Source organism: Drosophila obscura, unplaced genomic scaffold, assembly GCF_018151105.1.
Source record: "Drosophila obscura isolate BZ-5 IFL unplaced genomic scaffold, ASM1815110v1 contig_73, whole genome shotgun sequence".
In the NCBI taxonomy this organism is placed as follows: domain Eukaryota; kingdom Metazoa; phylum Arthropoda; class Insecta; order Diptera; family Drosophilidae; genus Drosophila; species Drosophila obscura.
Window position 1 is genome coordinate 9,100,415 of NW_024542865.1, and position 12,496 is coordinate 9,112,910.

The 12,496-nt window shown below is 42.4% G+C and overlaps 1 protein-coding gene across 1 annotated transcript in view; it reads right to left on the reverse strand.

The window, feature by feature from the left end:
• The window catches only part of LOC111068738 (homeotic protein female sterile), a 114,826-nt gene that overhangs the window by 25,758 nt on the left and 76,572 nt on the right, over positions 1-12,496 (reverse strand). The window contains exon 4 of the mRNA XM_022358426.2: positions 1,716-1,780. The gene's annotated coding sequence lies outside the window, so the exon portion shown is untranslated. The remainder of the gene's footprint in view (positions 1-1,715; positions 1,781-12,496) is intronic.

Below are 12,496 nucleotides of genomic sequence, written 5' to 3' on the forward strand. Positions count from 1 at the left end.
ATCTCCATCTATTCGGGTTTGTCTATGGGTTCTGAGGTCTCTCTATAGCCTTTATGGATGGATACTCTGTGTGGCTTTTTATTGTCACTTTGTTTGGGATTTGATTATGGCAAAGAGAACACAGTTTTTGTCCATCCATTTCTCACTCATTTTGGTCTGCATTTTGTTTATGATTTGTCAAGATCTTAAGTCCATGGAAAATGTGTTTGGCGATAAGAAGTTTTCCAAAAAGAAAGGGCAATCTTTCTCTCTCTCTCTCTCTCTGTCTTTCTCTATCAGAGGAGGTGGAGTAGTGCTAATAAATTCACCTTTTACCGCAAAATATTGCCCGAAATTTGCAAAAGACAAACAGCTCAAAAAGCGAGAGAGGGGGACGAAGGCCCACTCCTCCTCCGGCCCATAAATCTCCAGCGAGTGGAATCCCTGGCCTGGCTGGCTGCCTGGGTGTTGATTTTTGTCAACCTAATACAAAAAGCAAACAAAATTTGTGTTGGCATTTGGTTAGATTTGCCAGAAGAGGAACGGCAGGGGCATGGCGCACAAGATGGGCCGATGCGAATGGAGTCTGGCAGGAGAATCTGATTCTAAGGGTGGCGAAAAGTGGGGGCGAGAGGTTCTTGGGCATCGGGTTCAAGTGCGGGGGCAAGTGGAAAAGCATAGAAGTGGGCACTGGGGATTAGACGTCGATGAAGGAGCACGGAAATCAAATATTCGATGAGTTGCTGTGGGTGGGATCACGGGGCGTATGAAATATTGAGACGATTATCAGGTAGAAGCTGCCTTTTGACCTCACCTAACCGCACTGGACTTGAGCTCGTCCTGGATTACCCAGCTATTCCTGGGGATTCTTTATTAGTTTAACTTATTTCAACCATCACCAATATTCCTTCATGGCTTCTCGATCAATATTTGTGGCACTTAAACATTTTAGGGAATTTTTGAAATACAAAAAATTGGTTCTGAGGTCGTACATTCAACATACGATGATGATAAAACAGATTTCCTTGCTACCAATAATCGTAGAATTGTTTTTTTTTTTATTATAATTATTTTTGTTTTTGTTTTTATTTGTATGTTTAGTACTTTATTTTAAAAAGTCCAGAGTAACGTATATACGTAGAGTATTTTTGAAGGTCTTTTAAGGTATTGTTACGTTCTTACAACTGGCATCAGTGTATCGAAAGTACTCAAGTAGGGCGAATATACTAGGTTTATTTGGACTGTCAGGGCTTTTCACCAAAAAATAGTCAGTCGTAGCCTCACAGTTTGTGCGGAACGGAACCCAACATTTTCTCGGAAAAAGAGCCTTCCTAAATAGTACAATAGTGTTGTATTTTTTCACAACGAATCCCTCATGAAGAATGGTATTAATTCCGTCGAATGTATCAGGGGATTCTTTTTGAAATCATTTGACGAATGGGGTCTACTAGTGGAACATTGGCAAAAGACCGAACATCTGGTATAGAAAGAAGATCGGAAATGTTTCCCAATGTTTCACATATTTCACGAACATGAAGCAAGTGTCAGCGAATACAAAAACACTCATATATATATATATTCGGAATAAAAAGTTACTAATTATTTCCCCAATAAAGCTTTCAATTTGGTCTATATTTCCCAATCTATCTTTTATGTATATCCTCTAGAGATATCTCTGCCTTTTTATATCCATTTCCCGCTGTTGAGACCCCATCCTTTGCACCCCTTTTACTTACCAAATTCGTGAAGAATTTTTCCACTTTCGTTCCACGAACGCTGCCAGATGCTGATGCTGCTTGTGCTGCAATGGGAAAGAAATGGTAGAAATATTAGAACAGAGTCACAATTTAATTAGAATGCGTATTCTTTTTCAACAAACTGTGTAACCAACCAAACAGCAAAATCAGAAAAAAAAAAAAATAAGAAAATATACTCTGAGAAATAGAAAATGTGCTGCCCTCGCTTCAGCAAAAAATTATGGAAATGTTTGGGGGCATTGTACATCGGATGTGACTTACGAATGTCAGACAAAATGAAATTTTACCTCCTGGATGGAAGCCCCCCACCACATTCATGTCCCCCCACCGCCCATCTGCTGTTTGTAACATTTTGCTTTAGCATTTTCATCATTTCAAAGTCAAATGTTGGATAAATAAGACAGTTTTCCCCTGTAGTTTTTCTTTTTCTGTTTTTTTTTTTTCTCTGTTCAAAGCTTTTTCTCAGAATTCATAATTGAATGTTTTTTTTCCTCCCCCCCATCGCTCTCCTAGAACGTCGTTCATCGTCGTTCGGTCCAACTTTCTGTGTGTTTTTCTCGCAGGATGATATGGGATTTGCAATTGAATTAAATTCTGATGCCATTTGTCTATGGTTTGCCGTCGTTCGTCGTTCGCCTTTCGCTCCGCCTCTCTCGATGGTATTTTCCTCAGATCCTCTGGTTCTCTGATTGAAATTCTTGTGATTGGTGTGTGTGTGTGTGTGTGTGTGTGTGTGTGCTGGTAGAGAGGAATACTGTGATTGCTTGGGTTAATTGTTCGATTTCGAGGTCCCTGATTGATCTGTGCTTTGATTGCTTCCAATGCGAAATTGAATGAAGGAATGGCATGATGGCTTTTGTTTTTGCAGCTCAAGTGGAACTTCATCAATAGCGTAATTTTGTAGGCATTTCTATTCATATAAAGAAAATCTACCAAGTCAATCAAAACTTAAGCCCTGCATTTTATTCCAAATATACTTTTGTTGCTTCGCTCAAAGATTTAAACTTGTTTTTAATTTAATTTGTAATTCTTCTTAAACCTCCTTATTTTGTCTGACATCAATCAGTAGCCGCCTACAAATGTTCACTGCACTTCTGTCATTGAAGGTACTCCACGTAATACTCTTAAATTTTAACTACGAAAACCCACAAGGAGAACAACAGAAACCGACAACAAAACTGCAGCCAGGGGAAAAACTCTTTAAGCTGCTTTCTTCCCAAAACCCAACAGGGAGAGGGAAAAACCCCAAACCCGAATATGGATTGAAACCTTAAGAGCGAGTAGTACCCGAGGAAAAGCCCAGTGTGCGGTCGCCTGTCTATGGCTTTCCACTGGGTTTTCCTACATTTCGTAGTCTTTTATCCGATGGCAAAAGCCCCACAAATGTCATTGCAAAAATGTTTTAATTGTGCGCTGAGGATGGGGTATTGAGTGGGAGTGGGCTTTGGGTGGGGTTATGGGTGTCCCTCCTGTCTAATGGACGAGTTTTTGAAACATAAGTAAGAAAAAAAGAAATATATAAAATCAGGAAAAAGAAAGTAGACAAAAAAAAACGCCGAAAGGGGATGAGGATGATGATGTGCGGAGAGAACGGAGCGGAGAGTGGGAGCAATACAAATAAAATGGAATTTTAAACCACAAGAAAACGTGCGTTATTCATTTTTGAATTTATAACACAATTGGGAGGAATGTGAATGCGAATGAATGTCAAAAGAGGAAGTCCAATTGGTAGCTTCAGCTCGAGAGCAGAGGAGTAGGAAAAGTTGGTGTGGGATATGGATGTCTCACACCCGCTCTAGAAAAGGAGTGAAAATGCGCAGTGAAAATAAATTCTTCTTGGCTCCTGCTGTTGCTTTTCATACACTCTATAGAATGGGGCTTGGGATTTATGGGTAGAAGTCGAACACAAAAGCGAAATAAAGGTATTCCCCGATTTATAGATGAGAGAAATATGTCTTTCCCACTCTATACATAATATACATACATATACCTATATATATATATATATATATATATTATGCCTTTCCCAGTCTATAAAGAAGGTTTTCAATTCAAAAATTAATTTAGTCAATATTTAAATTCATATATTGGGCACAAATTTAGCTATGTTACACGTTATGCAGCAGCGCCCATCGGTTTGGCGTAGTTTGAGCAACAATGAACAATCTAGGAAGTCTCTAAGGGTACTCGATCATATATAAATATGTAACAGTTTCATCTCTTGAAAGGGTATACCAAAACATGAGTTTTTTCTGCTTCTGCTTCTGGTTCTGTTTCGTTCGTTTTATTTTATTTTTGGGTTGTTGTTGCCGTGGTGCGACACATAAAAATAGAAATAAATAAGGATGTGTTTGAGGTTATAACAGGGAAGGAAGGAAGGAAGGATGCTCTGCAGCAGGAACTGTAGACGGTACAGGGATCAGTGGGGGATGGCAAAGTCAAAGGAAATCGTGTCGTGGCAAATGTGACACACACCTCTGCCACACACCATATCCACGCGCAACTTGCAAATGACTCGAGCTCTCGCGGCGAAATTGACAAAAAAAAAAAAAGGGAAACCGTAAGAGGAGGCACACAGGGAGGCAACACAGAAAGTGGCAACAGAATGTAACCTGTGCGAAATAGCAATAATGATGATGATCATCATCAGCATCAGCATCGTTCGCCCCCATCGGTGGCATGGGGGAATGCCACCAGTTTCTGAATTCCTTCGCATAGATTGCCGGCTGACATTTTTAAAGTCAGCTTCAAGTTCGTTCCGTTGGATTCCCATTTGGGGTATCCCATTGGGGAATGTGCTGATATTTCTACAGGCATTGATTTTTTTTTTTTTGCCGGTAACAAGTTCATGGTTGATGAAGGTAAATACATACATACGTAGCACTTTAATGTGAATATTCGTGCAATATTGTGAGGAAAAGAAATGTGTTTTAAACGTACTACACGTAACTTTCGCTGGAGTATTTCTGTATATCTCTCAGCGTTTCTTATATACTTTTAAGTGGAAAAGACATCAGTGGCCTGCTGCGTATGACGAGTGGAATGTTTGGCGAATTAGCGAAAGGATACATTCATTTCGAATGAAAAAACTACAAAAAACTTGAGCAAACAACAAACTTAATTTCACTTTGCCCTGAAGTTCCTATAGAACCTTCTTTTAAGTTTGTTCCTGTAGGAATATGGTAACCCCTAATCCCACGATTCTGCTAATCAATAGCCAATTGTTAATCAATGATCTGAATACAGAATTAATCGTCAAAGAAATCGCGCGCCTTTGGGAACAGAAGACCTACTGCTACATACGAATTTCTTACAATGGGGGGTGGCCGACTCGAGTGTCGTCCCCGGGAAGACCCGCAGCTGGGGTTCCCAGCGGAACCCCGTTGCAACCCCTTTTTTTTTTTTGCTCTGCCATGAGTCATGGAGGCATGGCCTTGTGTTTGCATACAGATAAACCCACACCACACACTTGTAGACATGGGGGGAATTTTTTCATATGACTGCGATTACAATATATACGAGTATACGAGTATACGAGTATGAGGCATGCCTCAAGAAGCAGCAGCAGCGTCTTTCCAGTACAATCAACCGAGGAGGCGAAGCGACCTTGTAGGAACAAATTATTGAATGCTCTCTCACTACCGTACGTACGTACATATGCGTGGCATGATGGAGTGTGCAAATATGTGTGAAATTTATTTGCCACACAACTCGTCGTCCCAGGGGAGTGGCAGTGGGAGAGGAGTGCTACCCGTATCCGTATCGAGTGTGTGTGTGTGTGTGTGTTGTGCAACCCTTTTCCTGGGTTTTTTTTTTATATTTTTTATTTCAGGGGTTGCTTTCACAGCCCCCATTCCATGTCCACCTATTTGGTTGTTTAAAAATCACTTGATTGCACAAATGCTCATTGAGCTAATTTAAAAAAACAAAAAACAAAAAAAAAGAAAGGCGAAGGACAGTGGCCGGGGGAAAGCAACTTGAGCCCACGGTTACATTTGATGGGATTCCGATTTCCATATGAAAAACACAAAAGAGGGAAGCCCTACCTGACATTACTCCTACTCCTATATACCGCCCCTCGCTACCCTGCTCCCCCGCTCCCCCGCTCGCTTTGAAGGAGAACCAACTCCTTAACTAACTTAACTAAATTATTAGCTTCTCCCACTCCTTGTGCTTCAGGGCTAATGCTCAGCAATGTGGAAAAATGTGTTATGTCCTTAAAAATAAAAGGGCAAACGATGTTTCGGAGCTGGGCTGCTTGATGGTTGATCAAATTACCAGACCTCGAATACGGTTCTACCACTTTGATGCACTTGAGCCGTGCCCGTCTCTCCCACTGTCCCACTGTCCCACTGTCCGTCCGTCCGTCCTGTCGTGTCAGAAGTGTAGTCAAAGAAGCAGTCAAGTCCAGGAGAAGGAAGTGTCCAGTAGTAGCAGGAGAGACCAGACCAGGAGCAAGCAGCAAAGTCCTGGAAAGTCCATGAGCAACTAGAAGTATTGTCCCCTTTTTGGGGTAGTGGACTGTAGCTGGGACTCCTTTTGTTGTGTTGCCTTTTTCCTGGGGGGTCACTTTAATTAATTACATGAAATGAGTTCTTTTCTTCTTGCGGTGTGGGTGCGGTGAGGTGCGGTGCGGTGCGGTGCGGGCGCTGTTGGAAGGTTAAAGGGCTGTCAGCCATAGGCCAAATTACACGGTGAGAAATGTTAGGACACAAAGGGCAAAAACCATTGAAATTGCTGCCAAAAAGAAAGAGGAGAAGGGAGACAGAGAGGAGGAACGGAATGGAAAGATAATCCAATACTTGAGAACTTTGGGAGTTTTGCCTGAATTCATTTTTGATATTTTTAATTAATTTCTTCAGCCAGAAAATACTGAAAAGCATCAAACATATAATAAAAATAATTATAGATATTTATGTACATGTGTCATACACATGTATGTATTATGTGTATGAATATATGTATGAACTAAATAAATAGTTCAAATAAATATCGAAAATAGACGAAAAAATCGAATCTAAAAACTAAATACTTCAACAGATTCTGACAGATCTTCAATGTCGATTTTTCCTTCTGCAGGACCCACCGATATGCGTGCGTGTGTGTGTGTGTGTGTGGCTACAGAACTCCGCACTAGTTCCCCCTTTGCAGGGCTGTCCAAGCCAAATCCATTTAGCAGACAAGCGACCATCTTCTGGACTGATTTGCACTTGAAATAAGTTTTCTCTGTGGAAAACTTTTTTTGGGGAAAACTTCAGAGTCATTTCGCACTTCTTCGCGCCCTTTGAACTCGTTCTCTCTCTCTCTCTCTCTGTCATGCTTGGGAGTTCCATTACCAATTCCATTTAGCCAATGAAAACAACAAGAAAAACTACGAAAAAGTCAACCGAAAAAAGGAAGGAAATACAAATTTTCTCTCGCTCTCTTTGACGTTTTCTCTTTATTTTTTGGGGGGCATGTTTGGCAATTAAATCATTTTGACCATAAATCGAATTTCGCAACAGAGTCCGTGCCCGTGTCCGTGTCTCTCCGTGTGTCCGCCCGTGTGCCCTCCTCTCGCCTCTGTGTTAATCCAATTAACTTGGCCTGCATCAAACACATTCCTTTCCAACAGCAAAAGGAGGGCAAAAGGACGAAAAATGCGGAAGAGAGCATGTAGAGGATGTGGCAGTGGCAGTGGGGCTTCCTTCCTTGAGTGGGGGGGGGGGAAATGAAAAGAAATGAAAACAGTTTCAAAGAAAACTCAACTCAAACTTCAAGTTTTATAGTTCCCCCACTGCTGCTGCTGCTGCTGCTGTTTTCTTGGACTCCTCGTGGACTCCTTCACTCCTTCAACATATATCCTTTAGCTCCATCATATATCTACCTTATATCCCCACTTTATAAGCCCCCGTTTATTCCCTCTCCCACATATATCATCTCTTCTCCCTCTCTCTCTTCTTGGCTACAAATTTCATGCGAAACTTCTCGGCTCTCTGAAAAGTTTTCACAGGCATTTCATTGGAATAACTTCCACCGGCCCCGGCCCCCCCAACATACCCCCCAAGGAAGCTCAACCCCCCCTCTATAAGGTGGGGCAATGCTTGTCCTGACAAATGTTTTCATTGATTTTTACGAGCAGCGAACGTATAAAAATAAATTTCTCCCGTTTGTTCTTTATTTTATTTTTATATTTTTTTTGTTTTTGATTTTTATGTTTGGCGCCCAAAAAAAAAAACAAAACAAAAAACCACCTAAAAAAAATCCCCCAAATTTAGAAAGAGTAAGCAGGGAGCCCCATAGACAACAAGTTTTTGTTATACAAAAAAATCTAAATTTTTGTTTATTTTTTTGCCGTTTGTTTTGCGTGTTTCGTTGTGTTATTGTTCTTCCGCCACTATTTCAAATATTCAGAAAAAGGGGGGAGCAGAGGTGGGGAGGTGTGGAGGTGGGTGTCAGTTTTATGATGCCACACACTGGGTGTCGGTGGGGAGGGGTGTGCTACCGTTAACGATCCTCCGTCCCAACCATCAGCCACCGCCTCTCCTGATGTCTATCCACATGATGTGCGTGTCCTGGTTCATGTGTCGTAAACGCATCATAAACACAGCTGCCACTCCACGCACACACACAGAGAGAAGCGGACCGAAGCGGACAGCACACAGTGGCATGGGGCACACACACTCCTTTCTACGGACATGGGGTGGGGACGGTGGGACAGCCCGGCCTCATCATCAAAATTATATTTCATATTTACTCTTTTTTTTTGGGGGGGGCGGAGACTTTAAAAGACTTTAGCAGACCATTCAGTGGCTGAGAGAGGGCGCGCATGTGGCAGCGGTGGCACGAATGAGAGCACCATATGCTGCACCTGATTTTTTGTATCAACAGGTGGGGGCCATCGGCTTGTCCGTTCACGAGAATCCACTTAAGTGCGATTTTTTTGTGCTCAATAGCAAACGATGGGAACGGATGAGCGTGGAAAGGTTTAAAGCAAGAGCATGAAAAAACGCTGTACAAATGTTACCCTAAGCGAAAGGATAAATTCATTTTGAATATAGAAGTATTTAATCGTAGAGTCTGCAACCCCAGAAGTAATTTTCATGGATTTGCCATCTGTGGTGTATTTTTTGCATAATTTTCTTGAAACGGAAACTGATTTTCGTTTTATTTTGCCTGCCTTTTGCCTTTTTATTATTAAATAGAAATACTTTGCCTGTAGCATATCTAGTATCTGCGTATGCTAATTGAGAATCACAGAATTTTGGGTAAATTAATTTAAACTTTTGTGGAATATTTCAGGCTTTAAGCGGGGATTGTCTTGTCTTGGAATTAACGCAGAAATGATCAGACAATATATCATGGGGAAATCTTTCCATTTCTTTTTTGTAAAGAACTTAAGCCTTTGCCTACACATACATACATATATCATTCCCTTGGATTATCACTTCGTAATTCCCATAAAACTTTCAATCATCATAAAAATAAAACGAATGATTTAAATTGTTTTGATTGTTGGAAAACCCAAAATGGAAAATGGAAAATGGAAATTATTATCACCCGAAACAAAAATATGGATTATCGGCTACAAAAATATTCTTTACACTGGTGGCAAGTTGCATCTACTATGTTGTTGCTGTGGCTGCTGCTGCTGCTGTCTGTGGCAAAGGTTTGATTAGCCATAAAAATACAGCCACACAATCCTGTAGATTGTCCCCCCCGCAACCCCCAGCAGTTTTCCATGATATTTCACCCCGCACTTTTTTTTTTTATGTGTTTTATGTTTTTCTTTCTGTGAATTTTACGAGTCATAAAATGCATTTCAACAACAGCTTGGTCGTGTCCCAGAGACAAGACATTAGAGACGGAGACGTGGCATTAACGTATTATAGTATTATTATTACCCCTCTCACTCTCCTTCCCCTCTGTCTCCATTTCGCTGTGAACTTTCAAACCCTTGACTTATTCGGGGTATGAGAAGCGGAGGGGCTCGAGAGTTCATTCTTGGGGCGCAACTCGAGAGCGAGCCCAATAAAATGTAATTAATTTGCCAAAAACTTTCCCTTCACAAAAGCCAAAAGCCAATAAACCAAAAGTCGAAGACGGAGATGCTGCAGCAGCAGCAGCAGCAGCAGGAGGAGGAGGATGTGGATGCCAGGATTTGCATGAGCCAAAAAAATGGGGTAAGAAAAGAAGACCAAGCAGGAAGCAGGGCAAACAAAAAGCACCAGCACCAGTGGCAGCACCAGAGCGAGAAGAGAGCCAAGAGAAAGGCCAACAGCTGCTCGACATAAAACTTATAAAAGCTGGCAAAACTCCTCCAAGACAGAGAGTAGACACAAGGACAGCAGCAGGACAGCATGTGGTGGGGGCTGGGGCGGGGCAAAAGCTCTGGCATTGCTGCATTAAAAAGTTAATAAAAGTGGAGCATGCCACAAGTCGTGCCGCAATTTGCGGCAGCTGCAGCTGCCGCTGCTGCGTTCCAAGCCAGAAAGGATATGGATATGAATATAAGTAATCCTAGTGCCAGTGCCACACACAGAGTGCCAGAGTGCCAGAGGAGCAGCAGAAACAGCAGCAGCAGGAGGACCCTGACTGTGGCCTTGTGGGAGGAGGAACCAAACTTGTTGCTCTCCAGGTGGCATAAGCTGCGACTTTTGCACTTGCACTTGCCGCATTTGCTGTGGCTGCCTGCCACTGCCACCAAAAGTAGCAAACAATTAAAATCCTCGCATGTCGAAGGCACCGACTGACTGCCTGCCATGTGTGCTGTCCTGTCCCAGAAGGATGTTCTGCTTTGCGAGTCCCAGGCGGAATGTCATTTCAATAGTTGGGATTTTGGAACATGCACCATAGAACACTTAAGAGGTTTGCATAATTTGGAACAAGCGGAATTGAAACAACATTACCCAAAGATTTCAGTTTTTAGTTTCTTAGAGATATTTTCGGAACGTGGAACACGTGGAATGGAACACCGTTTCTTTCCAAGTTGCAACTTCACTTTATGGTGTTTGGAAATCAATTAAAATTCTTTAAATTCTGCTTAATCCATTTGGTAAAATCGTCAACCATTTCCCTTAAACGATTTACAGCTAAAGAAGTGAAGTGTGCCGAGTTCTACCCATTACCGATCCTTAATCTTTGCTGTACTCAAAATGAAACTCGATTGTGGCATGACAGTGGAGCATTTAAGACAGTTTCTGAATAAAATCAAACTGGAATTTGAAGCCAGCAATAATTCAATGGCTATAAATCGATTAGCAATAAGTTTCCTTTTGAGGAGTTTCCCCTTTTCAGAACACACTTTCTGCCTCTTGCTGCCTGCTCTACCGCAAGCTTCCATAAATAAACTTCTGTCAAATTTTAAACCACAAGAATATCTGTATTATAGGAAGTATATACATACATACATATACGAGCATATGCGCATACATATGTATGTATGTGTGTGGCATGCAGCTTACTCGTGTGGATGTTGCAACTAAATGCAACTCTCTGCTGGCAAGTGGCGAGAGCTCACTTCCACTTGCGGTTTCAAGGGTTACTCAACGCATGAAAGAGGCCGAAGAGGAGGCAAGTGGCAAGAGGCAAGAGAGGCAGCACCCAAGGACCCAAAGGAGAGGAGCCCCAAAGACCCCAAGACCCCTAGAGTCAGAGTCAAAGTCAGCAGCAGCAGTGTGGGAGGGCAAGGGGAGGTTTGGGGGTTTGGGGAGGTTTTCCAAGGAGAAGAAGCTGCTTCTGGGGGCAGGCTGCCGCTGCCTTTCTATGTGCACTTTAAGTAATGCGGCCAATTGAAAATGTCGAACAAGTGCCACACACGCACACACTTGCACACACACACACTAGCACAGATACATGCACAGAAAACGCCAGCAGCCAACAGCAAGCAACGTGGAGCTAATTAAGAACGCATTAAAACGATTTGTGTGCAACGTAACACAGGAAGCAAACCAAAGCAAAGCAAATCAAAGAAAGGGTTGGGCAGGGCAGGGCAGGGAAGGGACGGGAAGGGGAGCTGCCTCGCCTCATATGTGGCATAGATTAAGCGGCATAAACGGCTCTGCCATATGGCTCTCTCTTTCTCTCTCTCTCTCTGTCGCTATCTCTCTGGCTATGGTCGAGGGAGGATTATGCCAGAGCGAGAGAAGACAATTAACAAAACATCAAATTCTGTTGCATAAACCCCCAACAGCAGCACCCCCTCCCCCCACCACCACCACCACCATCGTGAAAAGCCACAAGAGAGAGAAAAGCTCATAGAAGAGCGAAACCTAAGCTGATTAACGGATGAATCTCCCTTTGAACACATTCCACACATTTTAAGAAAAGCAAACTTAAAGCCACAACCGGCATAGCCCCACCGAAGCAGACAAAACGCTGACTCCCAATTAGCATACGCGGATATGGGAAAAAGTTTAGTGCAATATTTAATGAGCAGTTCACGGGCGAGGGAAATGGGAAAGCATGGAAACCACTTCAAGAATATTATACAAGAGATGCACCGCACAGATGGCACATCCAAGAAAGTCACAGTCACTTCGGGGCGCAGCCGAAAGATACTTCAAACTGCAGCCAATTGAGTGGAATGCCTCATACCTATGAATGGAGCATGGATATTCCAACCATGGATCAACGGACAGCTTAAATATTTGATGGGTTATTGTCTCTTATTGGTGGCATTTAACGTGAGTACACATGTATATCCATTCGCTTAGGGTAACATTTGTGCAAAGAATCAATGTCATTCGAGGGTGCAGCAGCAGCAGCAACAGCAGTGGTAG